Source organism: Rousettus aegyptiacus, unplaced genomic scaffold (assembly GCF_014176215.1).
Source record: "Rousettus aegyptiacus isolate mRouAeg1 unplaced genomic scaffold, mRouAeg1.p scaffold_m13_p_4, whole genome shotgun sequence".
Taxonomy (NCBI): Eukaryota; Metazoa; Chordata; class Mammalia; order Chiroptera; family Pteropodidae; genus Rousettus; species Rousettus aegyptiacus.
In genome coordinates this window covers 159639610-159650439 of record NW_023416307.1, presented here as the reverse complement: position 1 = coordinate 159650439, position 10830 = coordinate 159639610, and the positions used below count along the sequence as shown (strand labels likewise).

The window sequence follows — 10830 nt, the reverse complement described above, 5'->3', positions numbered from 1 at the left end:
CAGATGTGCTCATCAGTCCTAACACAGTCCACCGGCCAGAGAGAGTATCTACCTGAGTTCATGTCTGGGATCTGCTCCTTCAATAGAAACTCACTCCCGGGGGCCATTTACATTAAAATGGTGAGGCAGCTTTTCGGGGACAGCTGTCTGTGCCACGAGCTCACCCCCGAAGATGCCGCGCACGGCCCTGCGTTCCCGGCTTGTCGAGCACGCCACCCCTTTGGCTCACACGGATGTCCCTTCTCCCTCTCTAATGCCACACATTTCCTTTCAGTACAACATTTTGCAGTTTCTTTTCATGTCTGGATCTTAGCGTACCTGTGATTTCTTTGTTAAATTCATGCCCAAGCCGAGTCAATTTCTCTTGCCACGGAGTCTCGTGGCCATACCCTGCCGAGCTCTTCTGCTCCGCCACATTGTCAGTTTCTATTTCTACACGTGTTTGTCTTATTATGAAACAAAACACTGTCTAGAACATGATCCTCATGAGATGGATATTATGTCTGCTTTCATCCACTCTTATTTCCAGCCTCTAATGCAGGGCTTAGCATGTCGTCAGCATTCAGTGAGCACTAAATAAACCCGCGACCATAACCTAGCCCTCTTCAAGACCTTTCCAACGGCTGTCGTGATCTCTTAAACGCAAATAGTCAGCAAAAGCCTTTTCCTCCATTTCGACAACAGTTAACCCTTTAGCGTGGGTTCACTTGGAGGCAGACACTCATCGGAACGTTGGGGTGAAAGGAGCTCATCACGAGGTCCGAGGGACGAGGAGGGGCCGGGAAGCGGTCCGGCCGAGCGTGGGCAGCCCGCAAGGTGCTCTGCGCCACAGCTGGAGATGGACGCCTCACCCTGTGGGGCGCACTGGGCCCCGGACTCGGGTTCTCACGTCTTTCTCATCACCATTCGTGTAGAACTGGAGTGGAGGAGTGCTGATTTTCAAGCAGGGGTACGTCGAGCAGAGTGGCCTTCCGAGCGAAGATTCTGTGTGAGGATACGCAGATGCTGGCCGCTGGAAGCCTGTCGTGCACGGGAAAGCGCTGCATCCACGTGAGGGTCCGGGGGAGCCGTTTACAGCACCTGCTGCAGCTCACCTGAGGCTCGAGCCTGCCTCGCTCGCCTTTGACTTAGTCACTCTGCAGGTCTTCGGTTTACATTCTCCTAATCTACCTAGACTCTCACTGACGGGTGAGTTTTCTTAAAGCACATCCCCTCAGTTACGTGCCTTCTCGACGGTCCTCACACAGCATTCCTATTATTATAAGATCCAGTCTGCGGCCACGCCGCCCTGAACACGCCCGGTCCCGTCTGACCTCGGAAGCTAAGCAGGGTCAGGCCTGGTGAGGACTTGGTTGGGAGACCGCTAGGAAGACCAGGTGCTATAGGCATAAAAAATTTAAAAAATAACGGATCGTAAGCCGACAAGGTCCTTGCAATCTGTGAGGTCAACCAAGGGTTGCCTCATCTAAAAAAAAAAAAAAAAAAAAAGATCCTGCGCAAACCCTGAGCTCACGTTTGTATCCGTTCCTTTCTCTCAGGTCATTCTCACTCTGGGCACCCGGCCGCAAACTCTCTTCTTCGATGCATTCTGGCGTTTTCCCCACAACTTTTTTGATCTGCGCTCCAGGAACAGCCTTGGCTTACGGAGTTCCCACTTATTCTCTAAGGAAACGTTTCATCTTTATTGGAATGCTCTGCCTCAGAGCTGTCCAAGCGGACTACCTCGGGAGCTTTCCTCTCCTTGAGCCATGCCCGCGCCGGCCCGCGCCTGCCCGCGCCTGCGCCCACTCCGAGGCGCAGTCTCGCGGAGGTGTTGCGCTCAGCCTCTCTACCCGACCCAGCTCTCACTCACTGATTGGGCCTGGGCGCGTATGTGCAAAACGGAGACAAGATACCTGATTTTTCTATTTCACACGCACGCGCGCGCACACACACACAAACAGAGGGAGGGGGAGAGGCAGAAAGTGCTAAAATACGAGTTTTCAGCTACACAAAGAAAGAATAGAAAAGCTGAATTGTGGTTGCCGGAAACTCCCAGCGGTTCCTCTTTTGCCCTTTGAAACCTGCTCCGTCTTCTCAGCTCCCGCAAGTGGGAATTTTCTTCTCACCCTTTCTAGCCTGCGCCCGCCCACATGCCACCTCCTCACAACGTCACCCTGTTCTCTGTTCATTATCAGGATGAACTGTCTCAGTGACAAATGAAATGCGCTGCTTTAATAATGAGAAAATATATTGCAAATTTTGTTGCATAGAGTCTACTTATTCCTAAATTTATTCACAGAGCTACTGCATGTGTGCGTGTGTGTGCGTGTGTGTGTGTGTGTGTGTGCGTGTGCGTGTGTGTGTGTGCGTGTGAGTGAGATTTCTCTCACCACCTTCGTCACCATCCTACATACAAGTAAACAGAAAATACAGAGAGGGAAGGCACTCCGGACCCGACCGCCGGCCTCCTGCAGGTCTGGCTCAGAAGCAGTTCTAGGTAGGAAACAGGCTGGGGTCTTGACAGTCAGCATTCGGTTCTCAGCATCCCCGGGGGGCTCATGAGAACACACCCCCGACGCCCTCGTGGGTGTGGTAGGCCACGGTCCGCGCGGTAACCGATGTCACAGCCGAGTCTCGGATTCCTGGGCCCGGGCTGACTGCCGCGAGGACGGCTGGGCACCCCCCGCTCTTCCTCTTCCTTTCACGACGGAAGTTCCTCGCGTTGCCAGGTTCTCAGACTCACCGTCAGGTCAACCGAGAGGAGACGGCTCGTAGCGCCCCTTGGGCTTTGGCGTAGAGAGCGGGGCGCGGCTCCGGTTGGCGGAATGCGAGGGGGAGCCTGCCCCTGACTTCCACGCCGCGCCTGGAAGGGGCGCATGCGGGACTCACGCGGCTGTCTGGCAGGTGGCGGCAACTGGAGCAGCTCGATAAAACCCGAAGAAGGAAGCTGTGTGCTAAAAATGAGTAAACCCGCTCTGGACTGCTGCACTGACCGAGAACTGCTCCGTGAGAGAGAAGATAAGTTTCATCTTGCTTAAGGCATTTCTGTTTTTATTATTATCATATTATTATTATCATTAATATATCCAATGGCATGATATCCAAAATTAACATCTCTATTATTCCATTTCAACCCCAACTATGGCACAAAACAAGATAACAGAGAACTGTATTTGTAAACCCCCATCATGACTTTTCAACAGCCGAATTATCCCACTACAATCCAATGATTAATTCAAGTCGATGACCATTTTTATCTCTTTTGCAACTTCCAAATTCATACTCCTTAGCAGCCTTTGCATTAAGGACACGTCACTCTTTCCAACAGGTAAAATGATTAAAATATTACCAGAAAAAGTCATAAAACAAGAGTGTGCAGCATAAATTTACTTTTCGAACTTTGAATGTTAATTTTGGTCTTATATTTTAAACCTCACATAATTGCATTTTTTCTGATGATACGGTTTTCCACTTGGCAAAGCAAACACCGTTGAACTCAGGGACCTGTCCCTCCACGACGGGGTCCCCGGAGGTGAGCGCATCCTCCTGGCGCGCGGCTCCGTGTGGGGAGCGTGTGCGTTCACAGCGCCCTTCCCAACTTCCAGTCTGCGTTTGAGCGAAGATTTTTTTTTTTATACTATTTTTAGGCCAGTTTTAGATTTACAGAAAACTTGCAAAAATGGCACAGAAAGTTCCTCTCTATCTCACACCCAGTTTTTCCCTATTATTAATTTCTTGCATTAGGGTGGGACACTTGTTACAATTAATGAGCTAATATGGACGCATCGTTAACGAAATTCCGTAATTCTTCGTTTTGCCGTAATGTCCTTGTTTGTGGTTGTTCCGGGATGTCATCCAGTTTCACTAGTTGTCACGATTCCTTAAATGTTTCCAGATTGTCCCGGTTTCTCATACTTTCCTTTTTTTTTTTTTTTTTTTTTTTTTGAGAATGTGGCATTATTTTCCCCCTGAACACTGGTTAGCCATTTTGCTGGTTTCTCCTCTATGGCGATTTGTCTGACGTTTTTCTCATGATTAAACTGGGGGCGTGGGCTTGGGAGTGCGGGAAGATCACAGGTATAAAGTGCCGTTTCCGTCCCATCATGTCACGTGTCCACACCGTCGGCATGACCCGAGACTCGACAGGGACGGCCTGGCTGAGACGGCGCCGCCAGCCTTCTCCTCCCCGCCCTGCCCTGCACGCTGCGCTGATCCCGCGCTTACCAAGCGGGGGCCCCGCGCCGCCTCCCCGTGGGCGGAGCGTCCGCGCAATCTGAACAGAGCTTTCACGCTTCTTTCACTCTTTATAGTTGTCTTAATGTTCATCTCATGAGACAGTGCCTTTTCCCAATATTCGGCAAACACGTTTCAGATCTTCAGATTCATGTTTAACTTGATGGAGAGAACTGACCTAAACTTCCGAGTGATTTAATTATGAAACTGACTTTCATACCTAGTGTACGGGTGTAAGGAAGATATCGTAACAAAATAATAACTAATACGGATAGCTTGCTGTGTGGGGAAAAAACCTGTTCTCGGTGGTTTGCGTGTATTATTTAACGGACGCCGAGCTCACTCTATTCTGAGGATGTGCGCATTATTATTAATCTACCACGGGGCTCGGAGACCTAAGTTCCCAAATTTCCACAATTATTAGTTGGTGGGTCGGGGAATTTGGTCTAGTCTTAGTCAAATAAGTTTGGTGACAGTCATGAGATTGGTATTTCACATTTAAATGTTATGTTAGGGTAAAACAATTTATTCAGTGCAATGTAACATCTCTTCTAAAAGTTTCAGCTGTAAAGAATTTATGTTGATTTTTATGTCTTGGCAGCTGCGAGGTCCCATCTGATTCTCTAGAAGGAAAAGGTTCAGGTGCTGATCTGCCCACGTAACCCTGGGCATCTGGAAATACACCTAGATGCAGGTTTTGGAATTGGCAAGTATCCTGGGTGAGTCACGACCTCTACCGAAAAGGAAGAAAGTGTCCCCTCAGCGTGCCGTCTAAGGGGAATTTCGACAATTCATGACAGAGTGACAGACGGTAGGTAAGTTTGTTGACGGACATGAACAGCATTCCATACCCAACTGAAACCTTCCTGTTTGTGATCTCTTGGACCATACAGTGTTTTCTGTTTTCACTGCATTAATCATACCGGGATAGAACTGCATAATAGAATTCACAGGCAACCGTGAGAAATTTCACGATGACATCGGGCCAGGCATGGCAGCCTGCGCGCGCTTCTGTGTGTATGAAATTTAACAGCCATAACATTTTTACTCCGAATTAAATGTACTTATAACTGGCACTGAAGAATTAACAAGACGCCAGTCATTTGTGCAAGTTTTCAAACAGTGGCACTGATTAGAACTGCCCTAGCTTCAGAGACGGCAAATAGAAGGGCTTGTAAGATGCAGCCTTGATGGGAATAGTAATGATGCATTTGACAGGTACTGCACACAGAAAATAAATTACGGACCATTCTGCCATCGTTCCATTTTTTTACAAGAATAGTGCTCTTTGCCTAAATCTCATGCTAATGATGGTTCTCATTTATTTCACTCTTGCAATTCCCATCGCTCTCAAACTTGGATAAATTCACTGGACTGCCTCCTTTGACGTACATATTGTAAACCTGCAAATTCTAGAGAGACTTAAACAGCCTTAAATAGCTTGTTATCAGCTACATTGTGATCACACTGTTTCATCACTGCAAAAGGACCAGCCTTAGATGGCAGGTCACTGGAAGAATCAAAAGTCAAGGTTTCTAACATGCATCTTTTCAGCTGAACTGGCGGACATAAGTCTCAGCAATGGCTCATGGAGATGTTCCTAAGTTCAGGAGATACTGTTTCTCTAACATACTGCTAAAAAGAGTCAGCAGACTCTATCTATAATGAGTAGCACGCCCTGGGCGCCATACCGAACAGGAAAGCCGATTCCCCAAGGGTAACACCGGCAGCGAGCGCGGCAAGCGTGTGGCTTTGCGCCGCGGATTCTCTCCTGCTGCCTTTGGCGTCGCTGCTGCTGTTTGCTGTTGATGCCGCCGCGTAAGGCTAATGGCTCTAACCTCGCAGGTGCGCGTGCGGTGCGCCGTCCTGTGGGTGGGCGTGGGTTCCTGCAGACGCCCAGGCCACAGCAAGTTCCTCATCCAAAATCTCACCTCCAAACAACCCAACCAGACCCACGGGGTCGGGGCCCTGATTGTAAAATGTTCGTGATTCAATCCAACTACTGAAATTTCACTCAGAGTCAAACAAATCAAGATTCAAATGTGATGCACCTGTTTACAAAATAGGCACCGGTTAGGTAGTTATGAGACATCTAATCAAGAAATACTCTAGGCACGAAGAGTTTGTTGAATAGAATAGAGAATCACATGGAAAAATGTTCACCAAGTGCTTTAGGCGAAAACGAAGTCCATTAAACCTTAAGTCCCTAATTTCGAAAGGAAATAGTTGAATATTGGGATAGGTAGACAGGCAGGTAAAAAAATCGGGTAAACCAAGGGAAAGAGAACAAGAGGTAAAAGGGTTGAAGAAAACAGAAATAATGACAACGATATTAGTCTTGATTTACTATTTGTTTTGGTGTACTTTCAAACTTTCCTAATAAATTGCGTTCGTGTGTATTAAGGACAAAACAATGCTCTAGTTATTAAAACTATCAGGAATTTGATAGTTATCTCATGTCTATGCCCTTCATTTTGAAACCCAGAGGGCGGGGACTCACTCAGGTGACTGTGTGTGGGGGGCAGACACCGTGAGCCTGGGTTCTCGCCGCCTGGGTGTGCATTGACCTCGAAGGCCAAGACCCCCCGAATCCAGTCTCATTCCCATCAGCCCCTCGACATGCTTCGCTGGCCACACAGAGAGAGGCGCTGTCCCCACACGGGCCACACGGGGGCGCTGTCCCCACACGGGCCACACGGGGGCGCTGTCCCCACACGGGCCACACGGGGGCGCTGTCCCCACACGGGCCACACGGGGGCGCTGTCCCCACACGGGCCACACGGGGGCGCTGTCCCCACACGGGCCACACGGGGGCGCTGTCCCCACACAGAGGCGCTGTCCCCATAGGGAGGCGCTGTCCCCACACGCGCCCGGCTGTCTGCCTGCCGCGCGCTGCTCCCACTGCTGTGAGTTTTGTCGTCCCTAGTTAGGGTCCCACACATTTTTCAACGTCACATCCCAGGACACACTGCGTGAGGCCTTTCCACTCGGTAAAACCGATGTCTCCGCCTGACTTCGTCTGAATCTCTCTTGTTTACGTGGCACTTTTCATTTTCCGGTTCCCCTAGTCGTGTGCTCTTTGAGCGAAGCATTCAAATTGTCTTTCGCTTCCCTTTTTTAAATCCATAACCCATTTTAAGTCCTTTCCATAGACAAATTATTCATTAACTGTCTGGTTACTGGATATAAAAGGTAGACACCTCAAGCCGAAAAGTATTATTACACATTTCTGTAGTCGTTCTGTATATCATTAGCCAACGACAGTTTTCATAAATTTTCCTAAGCATTTTACTGGTTTTCACATTGATTTTAATTTGTTAAAATGCATTTAGTTTGCCTCAACCGTCTCTTTTAACAAAATTCCTGGCTTAACCGGAAGCGTATTCCTGGCTACTTGCTAAACGACGCTTGTTGCAAAGCAGGCGGCGGGAGGCAGCCGCTATCAACGGGGCGGCGGGGCCCCCAGCGTCTGGCTGTCGAGCTGCTGTTGCCGCTGCAGGAGCGGTGGGGTCCGCGCTGGACTGAGGTGCAGAGTCCACAGGCGGAGGGTGTCTGCTGCGGTTTCCGAGGTCCAGCGTCTGCTCTCTGCGCTGCGTTTGGAGGGCTCGCGGCGGAAGCCCACGCGGGGCCCCTCTCTCTCCGCTGCGGGCGAGGAGCATTGGGGGGCGCGGTGCTCCCATCGGGGCGTGATGACGCGGGCCGCGGCGGGGCGGGGGGGCTGGCCGAGACCCTCCCGCAAGGGACGTGGGCCGGGTGTGGTCTCCAGAGGCGACGCCCGTGGCTGGACCACACGTAGCAAGCCCTGCTCCAGGGGTCAGCTGTGGCGTCGTTGGGGGTTTCGTGGAAAGAGTTTGATCATGATCTTCTCCTCCACCACGGAGACTTCGTTTCTGTCCCCGTCTGAGCGGAGTGGTCCTCCCGGGGAGCATGCTGAGCCGCCCCGCCCGCGTCCCGCTCCCGCTCGGGGTCCCTGGGGGGCCCTGCGCAGTTGACGTCTGTGGCTGTGACTGCGGGCGCTCCGGCGCTGCGCTCCTTGGCGCGGGCAGCGACGCCTACTCCGTTCTCCATATCGGGGCCCTGTCTCCCCCTCCAGCTAGACGAGGATTGTTTATTCTCTCATATGTTCTTTTCCCTGCTTTTCATAATTTGAACTCTCTTCTGAACCTTCACCAGATCATCTTGAACGGGTAGGACAAAACGCAGCACCTCACGGAGCTACGACTTCTCACATCAGCTCGAGGCGCAGATTTAAAGCCTAACTCTACTGCTTAGTAGTTGTGTGACTGTCAGCGAATCAATGAACTTTCCTTTTCCATAGTATATGCAAATGTGGCACACGATTTCCGGATTTACGGAATTGTTCATGGAATTCCATGAGGTGACGTTCGTGAGGCCTGTGGCCCAGCCCTCGCAGGCAGCGGGCGCCCAGCGGGTCAGTGGGCAGGTGGTCGCGGAGTTAGTAATGAGTCTCAGTGTTGCCTGCCGGCAGGTGGGCACCCCTTCTGTTTCCTCCGTGAAATACCAACCTCTGCAGTCAAACTTCAGCTGGACTTTTATATTTTCTTGCTTTTATTTTCTTCAGATGGTGCCTGTTGACGCAGTTCTCGCTTTTAAAATGATGTTCACCCGGACCTTCACATCTAGTGACGAGTCGTATGAGAAAAAGGATCTTTTAAAACCTGCTAGAGTGTGTTAGGATGGTGCTCAGTCAAGTTCTAAGGGTTTTATGGTTAAATAAACAGATAACCTTCGACTGCTGCTCATGTCAGTAGGATTTTATGAGCCTCCCGAGATGGGAGTCTACAGGCAACGAACGACCGGGAAGACGTGCCTGTGACGGAACCCAGGTGCCCCCAACCGCACGCACCCCACATCGGCAGGTCACGCGGGGCACGGAGCGGCGGGCACAGTGCTGCCGTCTCGGGTTCTGGACCATTTGAAACACCAAAGGCGTTTAGTTAACAAAAGGGACTTTGTAGCAAGTCACACGTCAGAGTCCCTGCTTCTTGGAACTGATTCTTGGGTTTTTACCATGCATATCAGTTATCAGAGATTTGGAAAAGTCAGAGAAAGAATCCTGTCTCATTTTTCTAAACGTTTATTTCTCCCAACCTACTAGAACTTAACTTTTTAAAATTAATTTGTTTTGATTTGTGTCTACGAAATGCTTTGTGATTGATATAACCCAGTAATGACAAAGGAACCTGGAAAAGCAGGTCGATCGATTGTGCACTCATAAGAAAGGTGTAAATATTTGGAGCTGTCTCCTCCAGGTACCAGGGAGCTAGCAAAGATTTCTGAGGTAGAGCAATAAAGAATTGGTGAATTAGGAATCTTAATTGACAATGATATGTAGACTTTATTAAAAATAGAAGACAAAGCTGGAGGCATGGGAATCTGTTAATGAGCTATCATGATAGCGCGATTTTGGTAAAATAATTAAGAATTAGAATGAAGTCCTTGAACGTCGGAAGGAAACCGTCAGTAGAAGGGATTCATTCACGAGACGTGGGCGACGAGTGGACGAGGGTGGGAGGGAGAAAATACATGGAGGGGAAGTAGCTGAAACTGGTGAGAGGCCCGAGCCTGGGCGGGCGGCTGAGACGTGGTGCCCAGGCAGCCCCGAGCCGGGCACACCCCGGGCGGCTCTTCGTCGGGGAGCGTCGCGGCCATGTCAGGAGCTTCGAGACTGGGGCGCTGTCCTGAAGCTTCCACCTGGGGATAATGCGGCCGGGCCGGAGCCTGCCCCAGCTCTCTGCCCTGCGTTCTCCAGTTTAGTGAAGAGCTAAAAGGCAACACACGCTCCCTCCGACACGGCCCATGCCATCCGTCACCTACTTGCTATGTAGAAGCACATCCCACTGAGTATGCGTCTGACCTATTGATGATTGACATGTACGGGGGATTCAAACAGCAAGCTAATGAGTGACTCCTGGACGCTTCCGTGCTTCTGGTAGAAAGTGCCGTATTGTGAGCACACAATGTCGGGAAATCAGGGGTCATCCAAGGGCGACGTTCTGAATAATGGGCAAAAATAAGCCGGGGCAAGACAACTTTTCTCACTCTTATTGAAATGTTTGTATTCACTCCTTGTCTTACACCTTGGGATGTTATGACTCTTATAGGGAGTTGAGCAAAAGGAAGAAGGCAGGGTTAAAATCTTTGTTTGAAATAAATATCTGAGTTAGACAACAACACCCCATATTGCTATAGACTCGATTCTATCGGCAATCTTTCCTACGAGTCTAAGCCTCGGTGTCTTGTCTTTTTTAAGTTACTTTATGGTCCTAAAGAGCCACAGATGTGCAACTGGTGTTTTGGTGCCAGACATAGCGAACTTGAGAGGCCGCTGAGTAACCGAGGAGGTTCGTCCGAGACCATTATAAGACATGGAACTGGGGGGAGGGGGCAGAGAGAGGGAGAAATGGATAGATTGGGGCTAAAAATACACATTTTGGAATCATCCGCATAGAGTGAAAAATCATATCTTTATATGAAAAATAGAGAATTTCTCCCAAAAAAGGGACTATAGGGAAAGGAGATTGTAACGTTGTACAAAACCTCACAGAACACCCATAACAGAGTTCCAAATGAGCAGAATGACCAGCGACGGAA

At 49.8% G+C, this 10830-nt stretch overlaps 1 pseudogene; it reads left to right on the top strand.

Moving 5' to 3' along the window:
• Positions 1-1270: 1270 nt before the first annotated feature.
• On the top strand, positions 1271-1388 carry LOC118601986 (annotated as a pseudogene).
• The last annotated feature ends 9442 nt before the right edge of the window (positions 1389-10830 follow it).